At 72.9% G+C, this 20,324-nt stretch overlaps 16 non-coding genes across 16 annotated transcripts; all 16 read right to left on the minus strand.

Annotated features, from left to right (window-relative positions):
• Positions 1-558: 558 nt before the first annotated feature.
• LOC125159964 (5S ribosomal RNA) lies at positions 559-677 on the minus strand. Its single transcript, XR_007150025.1, has one exon. It is a non-coding gene; the product is annotated as a 5S ribosomal RNA (ribosomal RNA).
• Positions 678-1,830: 1,153 nt separating this feature from the next.
• On the minus strand, positions 1,831-1,949 carry LOC125159965 (5S ribosomal RNA). The gene has a single exon (XR_007150026.1). It is a non-coding gene; the product is annotated as a 5S ribosomal RNA (ribosomal RNA).
• A 1,142-nt stretch (positions 1,950-3,091) lies between these two features.
• On the minus strand, positions 3,092-3,210 carry LOC125159966 (5S ribosomal RNA). Its single transcript, XR_007150027.1, has one exon. It is a non-coding gene; the product is annotated as a 5S ribosomal RNA (ribosomal RNA).
• Positions 3,211-4,370: 1,160 nt separating this feature from the next.
• LOC125159967 (5S ribosomal RNA) lies at positions 4,371-4,489 on the minus strand. Its single transcript, XR_007150028.1, has one exon. It is a non-coding gene; the product is annotated as a 5S ribosomal RNA (ribosomal RNA).
• Positions 4,490-5,648: 1,159 nt separating this feature from the next.
• LOC125159968 (5S ribosomal RNA) lies at positions 5,649-5,767 on the minus strand. Its single transcript, XR_007150029.1, has one exon. It is a non-coding gene; the product is annotated as a 5S ribosomal RNA (ribosomal RNA).
• A 1,149-nt stretch (positions 5,768-6,916) lies between these two features.
• Positions 6,917-7,035, minus strand: LOC125159988 (5S ribosomal RNA). The gene has a single exon (XR_007150048.1). It is a non-coding gene; the product is annotated as a 5S ribosomal RNA (ribosomal RNA).
• Positions 7,036-8,184: 1,149 nt separating this feature from the next.
• LOC125160018 (5S ribosomal RNA) lies at positions 8,185-8,303 on the minus strand. The gene has a single exon (XR_007150077.1). It is a non-coding gene; the product is annotated as a 5S ribosomal RNA (ribosomal RNA).
• Positions 8,304-9,454: 1,151 nt separating this feature from the next.
• Positions 9,455-9,573, minus strand: LOC125159989 (5S ribosomal RNA). The gene has a single exon (XR_007150049.1). It is a non-coding gene; the product is annotated as a 5S ribosomal RNA (ribosomal RNA).
• Positions 9,574-10,724: 1,151 nt separating this feature from the next.
• Positions 10,725-10,843, minus strand: LOC125160020 (5S ribosomal RNA). The gene has a single exon (XR_007150079.1). It is a non-coding gene; the product is annotated as a 5S ribosomal RNA (ribosomal RNA).
• Positions 10,844-11,995: 1,152 nt separating this feature from the next.
• LOC125159990 (5S ribosomal RNA) lies at positions 11,996-12,114 on the minus strand. Its single transcript, XR_007150050.1, has one exon. It is a non-coding gene; the product is annotated as a 5S ribosomal RNA (ribosomal RNA).
• Positions 12,115-13,264: 1,150 nt separating this feature from the next.
• LOC125159997 (5S ribosomal RNA) lies at positions 13,265-13,383 on the minus strand. Its single transcript, XR_007150057.1, has one exon. It is a non-coding gene; the product is annotated as a 5S ribosomal RNA (ribosomal RNA).
• A 1,149-nt stretch (positions 13,384-14,532) lies between these two features.
• On the minus strand, positions 14,533-14,651 carry LOC125159991 (5S ribosomal RNA). The gene has a single exon (XR_007150051.1). It is a non-coding gene; the product is annotated as a 5S ribosomal RNA (ribosomal RNA).
• Positions 14,652-15,800: 1,149 nt separating this feature from the next.
• LOC125160021 (5S ribosomal RNA) lies at positions 15,801-15,919 on the minus strand. Its single transcript, XR_007150080.1, has one exon. It is a non-coding gene; the product is annotated as a 5S ribosomal RNA (ribosomal RNA).
• A 1,180-nt stretch (positions 15,920-17,099) lies between these two features.
• Positions 17,100-17,218, minus strand: LOC125159969 (5S ribosomal RNA). The gene has a single exon (XR_007150030.1). It is a non-coding gene; the product is annotated as a 5S ribosomal RNA (ribosomal RNA).
• Positions 17,219-18,388: 1,170 nt separating this feature from the next.
• LOC125159970 (5S ribosomal RNA) lies at positions 18,389-18,507 on the minus strand. Its single transcript, XR_007150031.1, has one exon. It is a non-coding gene; the product is annotated as a 5S ribosomal RNA (ribosomal RNA).
• Positions 18,508-19,661: 1,154 nt separating this feature from the next.
• Positions 19,662-19,780, minus strand: LOC125159971 (5S ribosomal RNA). Its single transcript, XR_007150032.1, has one exon. It is a non-coding gene; the product is annotated as a 5S ribosomal RNA (ribosomal RNA).
• Between the last annotated feature and the right edge of the window lie 544 nt (positions 19,781-20,324).

The following is a 20,324-nucleotide window of genomic DNA, read 5'->3' on the forward strand; positions in this document are numbered from 1 at the left end:
GGGAGCCCAGGCCCGTGGCGGAGTCCGAGTGTGGGGTCTCGCTGCCCCGCCCTCCCCGCCCGCTCCTGGGTTCTTGTATCCACCCAGCCAGCCCCCACCCTCCAGTCCCCAGGCGCCAGCCCCCGGTCCCGCCCTCACCGCACCCCCCCACCCCTCCGTGCGTGCGGGTGCAGTGTCAGGAAAGGTGCAAAGCTGGGGCGTGGCTTCCAGCCGGTGCAGTGGGATTTAGCCTGGTGCGGGCAGTGGGGAGCGGGGAGCGGCGAGCGGACCCCTTGTGAAGTGCCGTGGGGTGTGCGGTGTGCGGGCTCGGGGGGCGGGGCGGGGCGGGGCGGGGCGGGGCGAAGCGGGGCGGGGCCAGGCTAGGCTAGGCCAGGCCAGGCCAGGCCAGGCCAGGCCGCTTTGCCGGCCCGGGAGGAGCTGAGGGAGCAGTGGGCGGGGTGTGTTTGGCCCCAGGAGACGCGCTCCCCGGGGAGAGAGGGACACACGGAGGGAGGGGGGAGGGGCGGCGGGCGCCAAAGGAGAGGTCAAGGAGGCCAGAGGCAAAAGGCAAAAGGCAAAAGCCTACAGCACCCGGTATTCCCAGGCGGTCTCCCATCCAAGTACTAACCAGGCCCGACCCTGCTTAGCTTCCGAGATCAGACGAGATCGGGCGCGTTCAGGGTGGTATGGCCGTAGACGCCGGCGGCTGCCGCTGGGCGCCTCAAGAGCCTGCTCCACGCGTCCCAAGCCCAGCGGGTGCCGCGCTTCACCCATGCACGCGCCTGCCTGCCTACCTGCCTGCCTGCCTGCCTGCCTGGCTGCCGCCGCCCTCCGCCGCGGGCCCCGGGCGGGTGGCGGAGGCGGCGCAAGAGGACCCTGGCAAGGCGCTGTGGCGCAAGCCCCGGCCTTCACCGATCCCGGGACTCTTGCACGCTGCTCCCGGCTTGGCCCCACGCCCGCCTCCGCTTCCATCCCGCACCGCACCGCACCGCATCGCACCGCACCGCACCACGTCGGGCCGCTCACTGGGAAGAGGGTGGAAGCGAGCGTGGGGCATCCGGCCGGCCTTTCCTTCTGGGCCCCCCCCCCCCACACCCCGCCGGGTTCTCAGCGCCTCCTCCCCAGTCCCAGGGCGAGCGCAGCCAGCCCCCCCAACCCCCCCGCCTTTCATTCCCGTCCGCCCCACCTGGTGCAAAGCCACCCCGGAGGCCCCAGCGCCCCCAGAGAACATCACCAGCCCGAGCCCGCTGCCCTAGCTGGGCCTCGCCAAACGCCGGGGGCCCTGGGGATGAGGGCTCGAGGGAGGGAAGAGGTCCGGGACCCAGGGAGCCCAGGCCCGTGGCGGAGTCCGAGTGTGGGGTCTCGCTGCCCCGCCCTCCCCGCCCGCTCCTGGGTTCTTGTATCCACCCAGCCAGCCCCCACCCTCCAGTCCCCAGGCGCCAGCCCCCGGTCCCGCCCTCACCGCACCCCCCCACCCCTCCGTGCGTGCGGGTGCAGTGTCAGGAAAGGTGCAAAGCTGGGGCGTGGCTTCCAGCCGGTGCAGTGGGATTTAGCCTGGTGCGGGCAGTGGGGAGCGGGGAGCGGCAAGCGGTCCCCTTGTGAAGTGCCGTGGGGTGTGCGGTGTGCGGGCTCGGGGGGCGGGGCGGGGCTCGGGGGGCGGGGCCAGGCTAGGCTAGGCCAGGCCAGGCCGCTTTGCCGGCCCGGGAGGAGCTGAGGGAGCAGTGGGCGGGGTGTGTTTGGCCCCAGGAGACGCGCTCCCCGGGGAGAGAGGGACACACGGAGGGAGGGGGGAGGGGCGGCGGGCGCCAAAGGAGAGGTCAAGGAGGCCAGAGGCAAAAGGCAAAAGGCAAAAGCCTACAGCACCCGGTATTCCCAGGCGGTCTCCCATCCAAGTACTAACCAGGCCCGACCCTGCTTAGCTTCCGAGATCAGACGAGATCGGGCGCGTTCAGGGTGGTATGGCCGTAGACGCCGGCGGCTGCCGCTGGGCGCCTCAAGAGCCTGCTCCACGCGTCCCAAGCCCAGCGGGTGCCGCGCTTCACCCATGCACGCGCCTGCCTGCCTACCTGCCTGCCTGCCTGCCTGGCTGCCGCCGCCCTCCGCCGCGGGCCCCGGGCGGGTGGCGGAGGCGGCGCAAGAGGACCCTGGCAAGGCGCTGTGGCGCAAGCCCCGGCCTTCACCGATCCCGGGACTCTTGCACGCTGCTCCCGGCTTGGCCCCACGCCCGCCTCCGCTTCCATCCCGCACCGCACCGCACCGCATCGCACCGCACCGCACCACGTCGGGCCGCTCACTGGGAAGAGGGTGGAAGCGAGCGTGGGGCATCCGGCCGGCCTTTCCTTCTGGGCCCCCCCCCCCCACACCCCGCCGGGTTCTCAGCGCCTCCTCCCCAGTCCCAGGGCGAGCGCAGCCAGCCCCCCCAACCCCCCCGCCTTTCATTCCCGTCCGCCCCACCTGGTGCAAAGCCACCCCGGAGGCCCCAGCGCCCCCAGAGAACATCACCAGCCCGAGCCCGCTGCCCTAGCTGGGCCTCGCCAAACGCCGGGGGCCCTGGGGATGAGGGCTCGAGGGAGGGAAGAGGTCCGGGACCCAGGGAGCCCAGGCCCGTGGCGGAGTCCGAGTGTGGGGTCTCGCTGCCCCGCCCTCCCCGCCCGCTCCTGGGTTCTTGTATCCACCCAGCCAGCCCCCACCCTCCAGTCCCCAGGCGCCAGCCCCCGGTCCCGCCCTCACCGCACCCCCCCACCCCTCCGTGCGTGCGGGTGCAGTGTCAGGAAAGGTGCAAAGCTGGGGCGTGGCTTCCAGCCGGTGCAGTGGGATTTAGCCTGGTGCGGGCAGTGGGGAGCGGCGAGCGGTCCCCTTGTGAAGTGCCGTGGGGTGTGCGGTGTGCGGGCTCGGGGGGCGGGGCGGGGCTCGGGGGGCGGGGCCAGGCTAGGCTAGGCCAGGCCAGGCCGCTTTGCCGGCCCGGGAGGAGCTGAGGGAGCAGTGGGCGGGGTGTGTTTGGCCCCAGGAGACGCGCTCCCCGGGGAGAGAGGGACACACGGAGGGAGGGGGGAGGGGCGGCGGGCGCCAAAGGAGAGGTCAAGGAGGCCAGAGGCAAAAGGCAAAAGGCAAAAGCCTACAGCACCCGGTATTCCCAGGCGGTCTCCCATCCAAGTACTAACCAGGCCCGACCCTGCTTAGCTTCCGAGATCAGACGAGATCGGGCGCGTTCAGGGTGGTATGGCCGTAGACGCCGGCGGCTGCCGCTGGGCGCCTCAAGAGCCTGCTCCACGCGTCCCAAGCCCAGCGGGTGCCGCGCTTCACCCATGCACGCGCCTGCCTGCCTACCTGCCTGCCTGCCTGCCTGGCTGCCGCCGCCCTCCGCCGCGGGCCCCGGGCGGGTGGCGGAGGCGGCGCAAGAGGACCCTGGCAAGGCGCTGTGGCGCAAGCCCCGGCCTTCACCGATCCCGGGACTCTTGCACGCTGCTCCCGGCTTGGCCCCACGCCCGCCTCCGCTTCCATCCCGCACCGCACCGCACCGCATCGCACCGCACCGCACCACGTCGGGCCGCTCACTGGGAAGAGGGTGGAAGCGAGCGTGGGGCATCCGGCCGGCCTTTCCTTCTGGGCCCCCCCCCCCCCACACCCCGCCGGGTTCTCAGCGCCTCCTCCCCAGTCCCAGGGCGAGCGCAGCCAGCCCCCCCAACCCCCCCGCCTTTCATTCCCGTCCGCCCCACCTGGTGCAAAGCCACCCCGGAGGCCCCAGCGCCCCCAGAGAACATCACCAGCCCGAGCCCGCTGCCCTAGCTGGGCCTCGCCAAACGCCGGGGGCCCTGGGGATGAGGGCTCGAGGGAGGGAAGAGGTCCGGGACCCAGGGAGCCCAGGCCCGTGGCGGAGTCCGAGTGTGGGGTCTCGCTGCCCCGCCCTCCCCGCCCGCTCCTGGGTTCTTGTATCCACCCAGCCAGCCCCCACCCTCCAGTCCCCAGGCGCCAGCCCCCGGTCCCGCCCTCACCGCACCCCCCCACCCCTCCGTGCGTGCGGGTGCAGTGTCAGGAAAGGTGCAAAGCTGGGGCGTGGCTTCCAGCCGGTGCAGTGGGATTTAGCCTGGTGCGGGCAGTGGGGAGCGGGGAGCGGCGAGCGGTCCCCTTGTGAAGTGCCGTGGGGTGTGCGGTGTGCGGGCTCGGGGGGCGGGGCGGGGCTCGGGGGGCGGGGCCAGGCTAGGCTAGGCCAGGCCAGGCCAGGCCAGGCCGCTTTGCCGGCCCGGGAGGAGCTGAGGGAGCAGTGGGCGGGGTGTGTTTGGCCCCAGGAGACGCGCTCCCCGGGGAGAGAGGGACACACGGAGGGAGGGGGGAGGGGCGGCGGGCGCCAAAGGAGAGGTCAAGGAGGCCAGAGGCAAAAGGCAAAAGGCAAAAGCCTACAGCACCCGGTATTCCCAGGCGGTCTCCCATCCAAGTACTAACCAGGCCCGACCCTGCTTAGCTTCCGAGATCAGACGAGATCGGGCGCGTTCAGGGTGGTATGGCCGTAGACGCCGGCGGCTGCCGCTGGGCGCCTCAAGAGCCTGCTCCACGCGTCCCAAGCCCAGCGGGTGCCGCGCTTCACCCATGCACGCGCCTGCCTGCCTACCTGCCTGCCTGCCTGCCTGGCTGCCGCCGCCCTCCGCCGCGGGCCCCGGGCGGGTGGCGGAGGCGGCGCAAGAGGACCCTGGCAAGGCGCTGTGGCGCAAGCCCCGGCCTTCACCGATCCCGGGACTCTTGCACGCTGCTCCCGGCTTGGCCCCACGCCCGCCTCCGCTTCCATCCCGCACCGCACCGCACCGCATCGCACCGCACCGCACCACGTCGGGCCGCTCACTGGGAAGAGGGTGGAAGCGAGCGTGGGGCATCCGGCCGGCCTTTCCTTCTGGGCCCCCCCCCCCCACACCCCGCCGGGTTCTCAGCGCCTCCTCCCCAGTCCCAGGGCGAGCGCAGCCAGCCCCCCCAACCCCCCCGCCTTTCATTCCCGTCCGCCCCACCTGGTGCAAAGCCACCCCGGAGGCCCCAGCGCCCCCAGAGAACATCACCAGCCCGAGCCCGCTGCCCTAGCTGGGCCTCGCCAAACGCCGGGGGCCCTGGGGATGAGGGCTCGAGGGAGGGAAGAGGTCCGGGACCCAGGGAGCCCAGGCCCGTGGCGGAGTCCGAGTGTGGGGTCTCGCTGCCCCGCCCTCCCCGCCCGCTCCTGGGTTCTTGTATCCACCCAGCCAGCCCCCACCCTCCAGTCCCCAGGCGCCAGCCCCCGGTCCCGCCCTCACCGCACCCCCCCACCCCTCCGTGCGTGCGGGTGCAGTGTCAGGAAAGGTGCAAAGCTGGGGCGTGGCTTCCAGCCGGTGCAGTGGGATTTAGCCTGGTGCGGGCAGTGGGGAGCGGGGAGCGGCGAGCGGTCCCCTTGTGAAGTGCCGTGGGGTGTGCGGTGTGCGGGCTCGGGGGGCGGGGCGGGGCTCGGGGGGCGGGGCCAGGCTAGGCTAGGCCAGGCCAGGCCAGGCCAGGCCGCTTTGCCGGCCCGGGAGGAGCTGAGGGAGCAGTGGGCGGGGTGTGTTTGGCCCCAGGAGACGCGCTCCCCGGGGAGAGAGGGACACACGGAGGGAGGGGGGAGGGGCGGCGGGCGCCAAAGGAGAGGTCAAGGAGGCCAGAGGCAAAAGGCAAAAGGCAAAAGCCTACAGCACCCGGTATTCCCAGGCGGTCTCCCATCCAAGTACTAACCAGGCCCGACCCTGCTTAGCTTCCGAGATCAGACGAGATCGGGCGCGTTCAGGGTGGTATGGCCGTAGACGCCGGCGGCTGCCGCTGGGCGCCTCAAGAGCCTGCTCCACGCGTCCCAAGCCCAGCGGGTGCCGCGCTTCACCCATGCACGCGCCTGCCTGCCTACCTGCCTGCCTGCCTGCCTGGCTGCCGCCGCCCTCCGCCGCGGGCCCCGGGCGGGTGGCGGAGGCGGCGCAAGAGGACCCTGGCAAGGCGCTGTGGCGCAAGCCCCGGCCTTCACCGATCCCGGGACTCTTGCACGCTGCTCCCGGCTTGGCCCCACGCCCGCCTCCGCTTCCATCCCGCACCGCACCGCACCGCATCGCACCGCACCGCACCACGTCGGGCCGCTCACTGGGAAGAGGGTGGAAGCGAGCGTGGGGCATCCGGCCGGCCTTTCCTTCTGGGCCCCCCCCCCCCACACCCCGCCGGGTTCTCAGCGACTCCTCCCCAGTCCCAGGGCGAGCGCAGCCAGCCCCCCCAACCCCCCCGCCTTTCATTCCCGTCCGCCCCACCTGGTGCAAAGCCACCCCGGAGGCCCCAGCGCCCCCAGAGAACATCACCAGCCCGAGCCCGCTGCCCTAGCTGGGCCTCGCCAAACGCCGGGGGCCCTGGGGATGAGGGCTCGAGGGAGGGAAGAGGTCCGGGACCCAGGGAGCCCAGGCCCGTGGCGGAGTCCGAGTGTGGGGTCTCGCTGCCCCGCCCTCCCCGCCCGCTCCTGGGTTCTTGTATCCACCCAGCCAGCCCCCACCCTCCAGTCCCCAGGCGCCAGCCCCCGGTCCCGCCCTCACCGCACCCCCCCACCCCTCCGTGCGTGCGGGTGCAGTGTCAGGAAAGGTGCAAAGCTGGGGCGTGGCTTCCAGCCGGTGCAGTGGGATTTAGCCTGGTGCGGGCAGTGGGGAGCGGGGAGCGGCGAGCGGTCCCCTTGTGAAGTGCCGTGGGGTGTGCGGTGTGCGGGCTCGGGGGGCGGGGCGGGGCTCGGGGGGCGGGGCCAGGCTAGGCTAGGCCAGGCCAGGCCGCTTTGCCGGCCCGGGAGGAGCTGAGGGAGCAGTGGGCGGGGTGTGTTTGGCCCCAGGAGACGCGCTCCCCGGGGAGAGAGGGACACACGGAGGGAGGGGGGAGGGGCGGCGGGCGCCAAAGGAGAGGTCAAGGAGGCCAGAGGCAAAAGGCAAAAGGCAAAAGCCTACAACACCCGGTATTCCCAGGCGGTCTCCCATCCAAGTACTAACCAGGCCCGACCCTGCTTAGCTTCCGAGATCAGACGAGATCGGGCGCGTTCAGGGTGGTATGGCCGTAGACGCCGGCGGCTGCCGCTGGGCGCCTCAAGAGCCTGCTCCACGCGTCCCAAGCCCAGCGGGTGCCGCGCTTCACCCATGCACGCGCCTGCCTGCCTACCTGCCTGCCTGCCTGCCTGGCTGCCGCCGCCCTCCGCCGCGGGCCCCGGGCGGGTGGCGGAGGCGGCGCAAGAGGACCCTGGCAAGGCGCTGTGGCGCAAGCCCCGGCCTTCACCGATCCCGGGACTCTTGCACGCTGCTCCCGGCTTGGCCCCACGCCCGCCTCCGCTTCCATCCCGCACCGCACCGCACCGCATCGCACCGCACCGCACCACGTCGGGCCGCTCACTGGGAAGAGGGTGGAAGCGAGCGTGGGGCATCCGGCCGGCCTTTCCTTCTGGGCCCCCCCCCCCCACACCCCGCCGGGTTCTCAGCGCCTCCTCCCCAGTCCCAGGGCGAGCGCAGCCAGCCCCCCCAACCCCCCCGCCTTTCATTCCCGTCCGCCCCACCTGGTGCAAAGCCACCCCGGAGGCCCCAGCGCCCCCAGAGAACATCACCAGCCCGAGCCCGCTGCCCTAGCTGGGCCTCGCCAAACGCCGGGGGCCCTGGGGATGAGGGCTCGAGGGAGGGAAGAGGTCCGGGACCCAGGGAGCCCAGGCCCGTGGCGGAGTCCGAGTGTGGGGTCTCGCTGCCCCGCCCTCCCCGCCCGCTCCTGGGTTCTTGTATCCACCCAGCCAGCCCCCACCCTCCAGTCCCCAGGCGCCAGCCCCCGGTCCCGCCCTCACCGCACCCCCCCACCCCTCCGTGCGTGCGGGTGCAGTGTCAGGAAAGGTGCAAAGCTGGGGCGTGGCTTCCAGCCGGTGCAGTGGGATTTAGCCTGGTGCGGGCAGTGGGGAGCGGGGAGCGGCGAGCGGTCCCCTTGTGAAGTGCCGTGGGGTGTGCGGTGTGCGGGCTCGGGGGGCGGGGCGGGGCTCGGGGGGCGGGGCCAGGCTAGGCTAGGCCAGGCCAGGCCGCTTTGCCGGCCCGGGAGGAGCTGAGGGAGCAGTGGGCGGGGTGTGTTTGGCCCCAGGAGACGCGCTCCCCGGGGAGAGAGGGACACACGGAGGGAGGGGGGAGGGGCGGCGGGCGCCAAAGGAGAGGTCAAGTAGGCCAGAGGCAAAAGGCAAAAGGCAAAAGCCTACAGCACCCGGTATTCACAGGCGGTCTCCCATCCAAGTACTAACCAGACCCGACCCTGCTTAGCTTCCGAGATCAGACGAGATCGGGCGCGTTCAGGGTGGTATGGCCGTAGACGCCGGCCGCTGCCGCTGGGCGCCTCAAGAGCCTGCTCCACGCGTCCCAAGCCCAGCGGGTGCCGCGCTTCACCCATGCACGCGCCTGCCTGCCTACCTGCCTGCCTGCCTGCCTGGCTGCCGCCGCCCTCCGCCGCGGGCCCCGGGCGGGTGGCGGAGGCGGCGCAAGAGGACCCTGGCAAGGCGCTGTGGCGCAAGCCCCGGCCTTCACCGATCCCGGGACTCTTGCACGCTGCTCCCGGCTTGGCCCCACGCCCGCCTCCGCTTCCATCCCGCACCGCACCGCACCGCATCGCACCGCACCGCACCACGTCGGGCCGCTCACTGGGAAGAGGGTGGAAGCGAGCGTGGGGCATCCGGCCGGCCTTTCCTTCTGGGCCCCCCCCCCCCCCACACCCCGCCGGGTTCTCAGCGCCTCCTCCCCAGTCCCAGGGCGAGCGCAGCCAGCCCCCCCAACCCCCCCGCCTTTCATTCCCGTCCGCCCCACCTGGTGCAAAGCCACCCCGGAGGCCCCAGCGCCCCCAGAGAACATCACCAGCCCGAGCCCGCTGCCCTAGCTGGGCCTCGCCAAACGCCGGGGGCCCTGGGGATGAGGGCTCGAGGGAGGGAAGAGGTCCGGGACCCAGGGAGCCCAGGCCCGTGGCGGAGTCCGAGTGTGGGGTCTCGCTGCCCCGCCCTCCCCGCCCGCTCCTGGGTTCTTGTATCCACCCAGCCAGCCCCCACCCTCCAGTCCCCAGGCGCCAGCCCCCGGTCCCGCCCTCACCGCACCCCCCCACCCCTCCGTGCGTGCGGGTGCAGTGTCAGGAAAGGTGCAAAGCTGGGGCGTGGCTTCCAGCCGGTGCAGTGGGATTTAGCCTGGTGCGGGCAGTGGGGAGCGGGGAGCGGCGAGCGGTCCCCTTGTGAAGTGCCGTGGGGTGTGCGGTGTGCGGGCTCGGGGGGCGGGGCGGGGCTCGGGGGGCGGGGCCAGGCTAGGCTAGGCCAGGCCAGGCCGCTTTGCCGGCCCGGGAGGAGCTGAGGGAGCAGTGGGCGGGGTGTGTTTGGCCCCAGGAGACGCGCTCCCCGGGGAGAGAGGGACACACGGAGGGAGGGGGGAGGGGCGGCGGGCGCCAAAGGAGAGGTCAAGTAGGCCAGAGGCAAAAGGCAAAAGGCAAAAGCCTACAACACCCGGTATTCCCAGGCGGTCTCCCATCCAAGTACTAACCAGGCCCGACCCTGCTTAGCTTCCGAGATCAGACGAGATCGGGCGCGTTCAGGGTGGTATGGCCGTAGACGCCGGCGGCTGCCGCTGGGCGCCTCAAGAGCCTGCTCCACGCGTCCCAAGCCCAGCGGGTGCCGCGCTTCACCCATGCACGCGCCTGCCTGCCTACCTGCCTGCCTGCCTGCCTGGCTGCCGCCGCCCTCCGCCGCGGGCCCCGGGCGGGTGGCGGAGGCGGCGCAAGAGGACCCTGGCAAGGCGCTGTGGCGCAAGCCCCGGCCTTCACCGATCCCGGGACTCTTGCACGCTGCTCCCGGCTTGGCCCCACGCCCGCCTCCGCTTCCATCCCGCACCGCACCGCACCGCATCGCACCGCACCGCACCACGTCGGGCCGCTCACTGGGAAGAGGGTGGAAGCGAGCGTGGGGCATCCGGCCGGCCTTTCCTTCTGGGCCCCCCCCCCCCCCACACCCCGCCGGGTTCTCAGCGCCTCCTCCCCAGTCCCAGGGCGAGCGCAGCCAGCCCCCCCAACCCCCCCGCCTTTCATTCCCGTCCGCCCCACCTGGTGCAAAGCCACCCCGGAGGCCCCAGCGCCCCCAGAGAACATCACCAGCCCGAGCCCGCTGCCCTAGCTGGGCCTCGCCAAACGCCGGGGGCCCTGGGGATGAGGGCTCGAGGGAGGGAAGAGGTCCGGGACCCAGGGAGCCCAGGCCCGTGGCGGAGTCCGAGTGTGGGGTCTCGCTGCCCCGCCCTCCCCGCCCGCTCCTGGGTTCTTGTATCCACCCAGCCAGCCCCCACCCTCCAGTCCCCAGGCGCCAGCCCCCGGTCCCGCCCTCACCGCACCCCCCCACCCCTCCGTGCGTGCGGGTGCAGTGTCAGGAAAGGTGCAAAGCTGGGGCGTGGCTTCCAGCCGGTGCAGTGGGATTTAGCCTGGTGCGGGCAGTGGGGAGCGGGGAGCGGCGAGCGGTCCCCTTGTGAAGTGCCGTGGGGTGTGCGGTGTGCGGGCTCGGGGGGCGGGGCGGGGCTCGGGGGGCGGGGCCAGGCTAGGCTAGGCCAGGCCAGGCCGCTTTGCCGGCCCGGGAGGAGCTGAGGGAGCAGTGGGCGGGGTGTGTTTGGCCCCAGGAGACGCGCTCCCCGGGGAGAGAGGGACACACGGAGGGAGGGGGGAGGGGCGGCGGGCGCCAAAGGAGAGGTCAAGTAGGCCAGAGGCAAAAGGCAAAAGGCAAAAGCCTACAGCACCCGGTATTCACAGGCGGTCTCCCATCCAAGTACTAACCAGACCCGACCCTGCTTAGCTTCCGAGATCAGACGAGATCGGGCGCGTTCAGGGTGGTATGGCCGTAGACGCCGGCGGCTGCCGCTGGGCGCCTCAAGAGCCTGCTCCACGCGTCCCAAGCCCAGCGGGTGCCGCGCTTCACCCATGCACGCGCCTGCCTGCCTACCTGCCTGCCTGCCTGCCTGGCTGCCGCCGCCCTCCGCCGCGGGCCCCGGGCGGGTGGCGGAGGCGGCGCAAGAGGACCCTGGCAAGGCGCTGTGGCGCAAGCCCCGGCCTTCACCGATCCCGGGACTCTTGCACGCTGCTCCCGGCTTGGCCCCACGCCCGCCTCCGCTTCCATCCCGCACCGCACCGCACCGCATCGCACCGCACCGCACCACGTCGGGCCGCTCACTGGGAAGAGGGTGGAAGCGAGCGTGGGGCATCCGGCCGGCCTTTCCTTCTGGGCCCCCCCCCCCCCCCACACCCCGCCGGGTTCTCAGCGCCTCCTCCCCAGTCCCAGGGCGAGCGCAGCCAGCCCCCCCAACCCCCCCGCCTTTCATTCCCGTCCGCCCCACCTGGTGCAAAGCCACCCCGGAGGCCCCAGCGCCCCCAGAGAACATCACCAGCCCGAGCCCGCTGCCCTAGCTGGGCCTCGCCAAACGCCGGGGGCCCTGGGGATGAGGGCTCGAGGGAGGGAAGAGGTCCGGGACCCAGGGAGCCCAGGCCCGTGGCGGAGTCCGAGTGTGGGGTCTCGCTGCCCCGCCCTCCCCGCCCGCTCCTGGGTTCTTGTATCCACCCAGCCAGCCCCCACCCTCCAGTCCCCAGGCGCCAGCCCCCGGTCCCGCCCTCACCGCACCCCCCCACCCCTCCGTGCGTGCGGGTGCAGTGTCAGGAAAGGTGCAAAGCTGGGGCGTGGCTTCCAGCCGGTGCAGTGGGATTTAGCCTGGTGCGGGCAGTGGGGAGCGGGGAGCGGCGAGCGGTCCCCTTGTGAAGTGCCGTGGGGTGTGCGGTGTGCGGGCTCGGGGGGCGGGGCGGGGCTCGGGGGGCGGGGCCAGGCTAGGCTAGGCCAGGCCAGGCCGCTTTGCCGGCCCGGGAGGAGCTGAGGGAGCAGTGGGCGGGGTGTGTTTGGCCCCAGGAGACGCGCTCCCCGGGGAGAGAGGGACACACGGAGGGAGGGGGGAGGGGCGGCGGGCGCCAAAGGAGAGGTCAAGGAGGCCAGAGGCAAAAGGCAAAAGGCAAAAGCCTACAACACCCGGTATTCCCAGGCGGTCTCCCATCCAAGTACTAACCAGGCCCGACCCTGCTTAGCTTCCGAGATCAGACGAGATCGGGCGCGTTCAGGGTGGTATGGCCGTAGACGCCGGCGGCTGCCGCTGGGCGCCTCAAGAGCCTGCTCCACGCGTCCCAAGCCCAGCGGGTGCCGCGCTTCACCCATGCACGCGCCTGCCTGCCTACCTGCCTGCCTGCCTGCCTGGCTGCCGCCGCCCTCCGCCGCGGGCCCCGGGCGGGTGGCGGAGGCGGCGCAAGAGGACCCTGGCAAGGCGCTGTGGCGCAAGCCCCGGCCTTCACCGATCCCGGGACTCTTGCACGCTGCTCCCGGCTTGGCCCCACGCCCGCCTCCGCTTCCATCCCGCACCGCACCGCACCGCATCGCACCGCACCGCACCACGTCGGGCCGCTCACTGGGAAGAGGGTGGAAGCGAGCGTGGGGCATCCGGCCGGCCTTTCCTTCTGGGCCCCCCCCCCCCCACACCCCGCCGGGTTCTCAGCGCCTCCTCCCCAGTCCCAGGGCGAGCGCAGCCAGCCCCCCCAACCCCCCCGCCTTTCATTCCCGTCCGCCCCACCTGGTGCAAAGCCACCCCGGAGGCCCCAGCGCCCCCAGAGAACATCACCAGCCCGAGCCCGCTGCCCTAGCTGGGCCTCGCCAAACGCCGGGGGCCCTGGGGATGAGGGCTCGAGGGAGGGAAGAGGTCCGGGACCCAGGGAGCCCAGGCCCGTGGCGGAGTCCGAGTGTGGGGTCTCGCTGCCCCGCCCTCCCCGCCCGCTCCTGGGTTCTTGTATCCACCCAGCCAGCCCCCACCCTCCAGTCCCCAGGCGCCAGCCCCCGGTCCCGCCCTCACCGCACCCCCCCACCCCTCCGTGCGTGCGGGTGCAGTGTCAGGAAAGGTGCAAAGCTGGGGCGTGGCTTCCAGCCGGTGCAGTGGGATTTAGCCTGGTGCGGGCAGTGGGGAGCGGGGAGCGGCGAGCGGTCCCCTTGTGAAGTGCCGTGGGGTGTGCGGTGTGCGGGCTCGGGGGGCGGGGCGGGGCTCGGGGGGCGGGGCCAGGCTAGGCTAGGCCAGGCCAGGCCGCTTTGCCGGCCCGGGAGGAGCTGAGGGAGCAGTGGGCGGGGTGTGTTTGGCCCCAGGAGACGCGCTCCCCGGGGAGAGAGGGACACACGGAGGGAGGGGGGAGGGGCGGCGGGCGCCAAAGGAGAGGTCAAGGAGGCCAGAGGCAAAAGGCAAAAGGCAAAAGCCTACAGCACCCGGTATTCCCAGGCGGTCTCCCATCCAAGTACTAACCAGACCCGACCCTGCTTAGCTTCCGAGATCAGACGAGATCGGGCGCGTTCAGGGTGGTATGGCCGTAGACGCCGGCGGCTGCCGCTGGGCGCCTCAAGAGCCTGCTCCACGCGTCCCAAGCCCAGCGGGTGCCGCGCTTCACCCATGCACGCGCCTGCCTGCCTACCTGCCTGCCTGCCTGCCTGGCTGCCGCCGCCCTCCGCCGCGGGCCCCGGGCGGGTGGCGGAGGCGGCGCAAGAGGACCCTGGCAAGGCGCTGTGGCGCAAGCCCCGGCCTTCACCGATCCCGGGACTCTTGCACGCTGCTCCCGGCTTGGCCCCACGCCCGCCTCCGCTTCCATCCCGCACCGCACCGCACCGCATCGCACCGCACCGCACCACGTCGGGCCGCTCACTGGGAAGAGGGTGGAAGCGAGCGTGGGGCATCCGGCCGGCCTTTCCTTCTGGGCCCCCCCCCCCCACACCCCGCCGGGTTCTCAGCGACTCCTCCCCAGTCCCAGGGCGAGCGCAGCCAGCCCCCCCAACCCCCCCGCCTTTCATTCCCGTCCGCCCCACCTGGTGCAAAGCCACCCCGGAGGCCCCAGCGCCCCCAGAGAACATCACCAGCCCGAGCCCGCTGCCCTAGCTGGGCCTCGCCAAACGCCGGGGGCCCTGGGGATGAGGGCTCGAGGGAGGGAAGAGGTCCGGGACCCAGGGAGCCCAGGCCCGTGGCGGAGTCCGAGTGTGGGGTCTCGCTGCCCCGCCCTCCCCGCCCGCTCCTGGGTTCTTGTATCCACCCAGCCAGCCCCCACCCTCCAGTCCCCAGGCGCCAGCCCCCGGTCCCGCCCTCACCGCACCCCCCCACCCCTCCGTGCGTGCGGGTGCAGTGTCAGGAAAGGTGCAAAGCTGGGGCGTGGCTTCCAGCCGGTGCAGTGGGATTTAGCCTGGTGCGGGCAGTGGGGAGCGGGGAGCGGCGAGCGGTCCCCTTGTGAAGTGCCGTGGGGTGTGCGGTGTGCGGGCTCGGGGGGCGGGGCGGGGCTCGGGGGGCGGGGCCAGGCTAGGCTAGGCCAGGCCAGGCCGCTTTGCCGGCCCGGGAGGAGCTGAGGGAGCAGTGGGCGGGGTGTGTTTGGCCCCAGGAGACGCGCTCCCCGGGGAGAGAGGGACACACGGAGGGAGGGGGGAGGGGCGGCGGGCGCCAAAGGAGAGGTCAAGGAGGCCAGAGGCAAAAGGCAAAAGGCAAAAGCCTACAACACCCGGTATTCCCAGGCGGTCTCCCATCCAAGTACTAACCAGGCCCGACCCTGCTTAGCTTCCGAGATCAGACGAGATCGGGCGCGTTCAGGGTGGTATGGCCGTAGACGCCGGCGGCTGCCGCTGGGCGCCTCAAGAGCCTGCTCCACGCGTCCCAAGCCCAGCGGGTGCCGCGCTTCACCCATGCACGCGCCTGCCTGCCTACCTGCCTGCCTGCCTGCCTGGCTGCCGCCGCCCTCCGCCGCGGGCCCCGGGCGGGTGGCGGAGGCGGCGCAAGAGGACCCTGGCAAGGCGCTGTGGCGCAAGCCCCGGCCTTCACCGATCCCGGGACTCTTGCACGCTGCTCCTGGCTTGGCCCCACGCCCGCCTCCGCTTCCATCCCGCACCGCACCGCACCGCATCGCACCGCACCGCACCACGTCGGGCCGCTCACTGGGAAGAGGGTGGAAGCGAGCGTGGGGCATCCGGCCGGCCTTTCCTTCTGGGCCCCCCCCCCCCACACCCCGCCGGGTTCTCAGCGACTCCTCCCCAGTCCCAGGGCGAGCGCAGCCAGCCCCCCCAACCCCCCCGCCTTTCATTCCCGTCCGCCCCACCTGGTGCAAAGCCACCCCGGAGGCCCCAGCGCCCCCAGAGAACATCACCAGCCCGAGCCCGCTGCCCTAGCTGGGCCTCGCCAAACGCCTGGGGCCCTGGGGATGAGGGCTCGAGGGAGGGAAGAGGTCCGGGACCCAGGGAGCCCAGGCCCGTGGCGGAGTCCGAGTGTGGGGTCTCGCTGCCCCGCCCTCCCCGCCCGCTCCTGGGTTCTTGTATCCACCCAGCCAGCCCCCACCCTCCAGTCCCCAGGCGCCAGCCCCCGGTCCCGCCCTCACCGCACCCCCCCACCCCTCCGTGCGTGCGGGTGCAGTGTCAGGAAAGGTGCAAAGCTGGGGCGTGGCTTCCAGCCGGTGCAGTGGGATTTAGCCTGGTGCGGGCAGTGGGGAGCGGGGAGCGGCGAGCGGTCCCCTTGTGAAGTGCCGTGGGGTGTGCGGTGTGCGGGCTCGGGGGGCGGGGCGGGGCTCGGGGGGCGGGGCCAGGCTAGGCTAGGCCAGGCCAGGCCGCTTTGCCGGCCCGGGAGGAGCTGAGGGAGCAGTGGGCGGGGTGTGTTTGGCCCCAGGAGACGCGCTCCCCGGGGAGAGAGGGACACACGGAGGGAGGGGGGAGGGGCGGCGGGCGCCAAAGGAGAGGTCAAGTAGGCCAGAGGCAAAAGGCAAAAGGCAAAAGCCTACAGCACCCGGTATTCACAGGCGGTCTCCCATCCAAGTACTAACCAGACCCGACCCTGCTTAGCTTCCGAGATCAGACGAGATCGGGCGCGTTCAGGGTGGTATGGCCGTAGACGCCGGCGGCTGCCGCTGGGCGCCTCAAGAGCCTGCTCCACGCGTCCCAAGCCCAGCGGGTGCCGCGCTTCACCCATGCACGCGCCTGCCTGCCTACCTGCCTGCCTGCCTGCCTGGCTGCCGCCGCCCTCCGCCGCGGGCCCCGGGCGGGTGGCGGAGGCGGCGCAAGAGGACCCTGGCAAGGCGCTGTGGCGCAAGCCCCGGCCTTCACCGATCCCGGGACTCTTGCACGCTGCTCCCGGCTTGGCCCCACGCCCGCCTCCGCTTCCATCCCGCACCGCACCGCACCGCATCGCACCGCACCGCACCACGTCGGGCCGCTCACTGGGAAGAGGGTGGAAGCGAGCGTGGGGCATCCGGCCGGCCTTTCCTTCTGGGCCCCCCCCCCCCACACCCCGCCGGGTTCTCAGCGCCTCCTCCCCAGTCCCAGGGCGAGCGCAGCCAGCCCCCCCAACCCCCCCGCCTTTCATTCCCGTCCGCCCCACCTGGTGCAAAGCCACCCCGGAGGCCCCAGCGCCCCCAGAGAACATCACCAGCCCGAGCCCGCTGCCCTAGCTGGGCCTCGCCAAACGCCGGGGGCCCTGGGGATGAGGGCTCGAGGGAGGGAAGAGGTCCGGGACCCAGGGAGCCCAGGCCCGTGGCGGAGTCCGAGTGTGGGGTCTCGCTGCCCCGCCCTCCCCGCCCGCTCCTGGGTTCTTGTATCCACCCAGCCAGCCCCCACCCTCCAGTCCCCAGGCGCCAGCCCCCGGTCCCGCCCTCACCGCACCCCCCCACCCCTCCGTGCGTGCGGGTGCAGTGTCAGGAAAGGTGCAAAGCTGGGGCGTGGCTTCCAGCCGGTGCAGTGGGATTTAGCCTGGTGCGGGCAGTGGGGAGCGGGGAGCGGCGAGCGGTCCCCTTGTGAAGTGCCGTGGGGTGTGCGGTGTGCGGGCTCGGGGGGCGGGGCGGGGCGGGGCGGGGCGGGGCGAAGCGGGGCGGGGCCAGGCTAGGCTAGGCCAGGCCAGGCCAGGCCAGGCCAGGCCGCTTTGCCGGCCCGGGAGGAGCTGAGGGAGCAGTGGGCGGGGTGTGTTTGGCCCCAGGAGACGCGCTCCCCGGGGAGAGAGGGACACACGGAGGGAGGGGGGAGGGGCGGCGGGCGCCAAAGGAGAGGTCAAGGAGGCCAGAGGCAAAAGGCAAAAGACAAAAGCCTACAGCACCCGGTATTCCCAGGCGGTCTCCCATCCAAGTACTAACCAGGCCCGACCCTGCTTAGCTTCCGAGATCAGACGAGATCGGGCGCGTTCAGGGTGGTATGGCCGTAGACGCCGGCGGCTGCCGCTGGGCGCCTCAAGAGCCTGCTCCACGCGTCCCAAGCCCAGCGGGTGCCGCGCTTCACCCATGCACGCGCCTGCCTGCCTGCCTGCCTGGCTGCCGCCGCCCTCCGCCGCGGGCCCCGGGCGGGTGGCGGAGGCGGCGCAAGAGGACCCTGGCAAGGCGCTGTGGCGCAAGCCCCGGCCTTCACCGATCCCGGGACTCTTGCACGCTGCTCCCGGCTTGGCCCCACGCCCGCCTCCGCTTCCATCCCGCACCGCACCGCACCGCATCGCACCGCACCGCACCACGTCGGGCCGCTCACTGGGAAGAGGGTGGAAGCGAGCGTGGGGCATCCGGCCGGCCTTTCCTTCTGGGCCCCCCCCCCCCCCACACCCCGCCGGGTTCTCAGCGCCTCCTCCCCAGTCCCAGGGCGAGCGCAGCCAGCCCCCCCAACCCCCCCGCCTTTCATTCCCGTCCGCCCCACCTGGTGCAAAGCCACCCCGGAGGCCCCAGCGCCCCCAGAGAACATCACCAGCCCGAGCCCGCTGCCCTAGCTGGGCCTCGCCAAACGCCGGGGGCCCTGGGGATGAGGGCTCGAGGGAGGGAAGAGGTCCGGGACCCAGGGAGCCCAGGCCCGTGGCGGAGTCCGAGTGTGGGGTCTCGCTGCCCCGCCCTCCCCGCCCGCTCCTGGGTTCTTGTATCCACCCAGCCAGCCCCCACCCTCCAGTCCCCAGGCGCCAGCCCCCGGTCCCGCCCTCACCGCACCCCCCCACCCCTCCGTGCGTGCGGGTGCAGTGTCAGGAAAGGTGCAAAGCTGGGGCGTGGCTTCCAGCCGGTGCAGTGGGATTTAGCCTGGTGCGGGCAGTGGGGAGCGGGGAGCGGCGAGCGGACCCCTTGTGAAGTGCCGTGGGGTGTGCGGTGTGCGGGCTCGGGGGGCGGGGCGGGGCGGGGCGGGGCGGGGCGAAGCGGGGCGGGGCCAGGCTAGGCTAGGCCAGGCCAGGCCAGGCCAGGCCAGGCCGCTTTGCCGGCCCGGGAGGAGCTGAGGGAGCAGTGGGCGGGGTGTGTTTGGCCCCAGGAGACGCGCTCCCCGGGGAGAGAGGGACACACGGAGGGAGGGGGGAGGGGCGGCGGGCGCCAAAGGAGAGGTCAAGGAGGCCAGAGGCAAAAGGCAAAAGGCAAAAGCCTACAGCACCCGGTATTCCCAGGCGGTCTCCCATCCAAGTACTAACCAGGCCCGACCCTGCTTAGCTTCCGAGATCAGACGAGATCGGGCGCGTTCAGGGTGGTATGGCCGTAGACGCCGGCGGCTGCCGCTGGGCGCCTCAAGAGCCTGCTCCACGCGTCCCAAGCCCAGCGGGTGCCGCGCTTCACCCATGCACGCGCCTGCCTGCCTACCTGCCTGCCTGCCTGCCTGCCTGGCTGCCGCCGCCCTCCGCCGCGGGCCCCGGGCGGGTGGCGGAGGCGGCGCAAGAGGACCCTGGCAAGGCGCTGTGGCGCAAGCCCCGGCCTTCACCGATCCCGGGACTCTTGCACGCTGCTCCCGGCTTGGCCCCACGCCCGCCTCCGCTTCCATCCCGCACCGCACCGCACCGCATCGCACCGCACCGCACCACGTCGGGCCGCTCACTGGGAAGAGGGTGGAAGCGAGCGTGGGGCATCCGGCCGGCCTTTCCTTCTGGGCCCCCCCCCCCCCACACCCCGCCGGGTTCTCAGCGCCTCCTCCCCAGTCCCAGGGCGAGCGCAGCCAGCCCCCCCAACCCCCCCGCCTTTCATTCCCGTCCGCCCCACCTGGTGCAAAGCCACCCCGGAGGCCCCAGCGCCCCCAGAGAACATCACCAGCCCGAGCCCGCTGCCCTAGCTGGGCCTCGCCAAACGCCGGGGGCCCTGGGGATGAGGGCTCGAGGGAGGGAAGAGGTCCGGGACCCAGGGAGCCCAGGCCCGTGGCGGAGTCCGAGTGTGGGGTCTCGCTGCCCCGCCCTCCCCGCCCGCTCCTGGGTTCTTGTATCCACCCAGCCAGCCCCCACCCTCCAGTCCCCAGGCGCCAGCCCCCGGTCCCGCCCTCACCGCACCCCCCCACCCCTCCGTGCGTGCGGGTGCAGTGTCAGGAAAGGTGCAAAGCTGGGGCGTGGCTTCCAGCCGGTGCAGTGGGATTTAGCCTGGTGCGGGCAGTGGGGAGCGGGGAGCGGCGAGCGGTCCCCTTGTGAAGTGCCGTGGGGTGTGCGGTGTGCAGGCTCGGGGGGCGGGGCGGGGCTCGGGGGGCGGGGCCAGGCTAGGCTAGGCCAGGCCAGGCCGCTTTGCCGGCCCGGGAGGAGCTGAGGGAGCAGTGGGCGGGGTGTGTTTGGCCCCAGGAGACGCGCTCCCCGGGGAGAGAGGGACACACGGAGGGAGGGGGGAGGGGCGGCGGGCGCCAAAGGAGAGGTCAAGGAGGCCAGAGGCAAAAGGCAAAAGGCAAAAGCCTACAGCACCCGGTATTCCCAGGCGGTCTCCCATCCAAGTACTAACCAGGCCCGACCCTGCTTAGCTTCCGAGATCAGACGAGATCGGGCGCGTTCAGGGTGGTATGGCCGTAGACGCCGGCGGCTGCCGCTGGGCGCCTCAAGAGCCTGCTCCACGCGTCCCAAGCCCAGCGGGTGCCGCGCTTCACCCATGCACGCGCCTGCCTGCCTACCTGCCTGCCTGCCTGCCTGGCTGCCGCCGCCCTCCGCCGCGGGCCCCGGGCGGGTGGCGGAGGCGGCGCAAGAGGACCCTGGCAAGGCGCTGTGGCGCAAGCCCCGGCCTTCACCGATCCCGGGACTCTTGCACGCTGCTCCTGGCTTGGCCCCACGCCCGCCTCCGCTTCCATCCCGCACCGCACCGCACCGCATCGCACCGCACCGCACCACGTCGGGCCGCTCACTGGGAAGAGGGTGGAAGCGAGCGTGGGGCATCCGGCCGGCCTTTCCTTCTGGGCCCCCCCCCCCACACCCCGCCGGGTTCTCAGCGCCTCCTCCCCAGTCCCAGGGCGAGCGCAGCCAGCCCCCCCAACCCCCCCGCCTTTCATTCCCGTCCGCCCCACCTGGTGCAAAGCCACCCCGGAGGCCCCAGCGCCCCCAGAGAACATCACCAGCCCGAGCCCG

Source organism: Prionailurus viverrinus, unplaced genomic scaffold (assembly GCF_022837055.1).
Source record: "Prionailurus viverrinus isolate Anna unplaced genomic scaffold, UM_Priviv_1.0 scaffold_90, whole genome shotgun sequence".
Taxonomy (NCBI): Eukaryota; Metazoa; Chordata; class Mammalia; order Carnivora; family Felidae; genus Prionailurus; species Prionailurus viverrinus.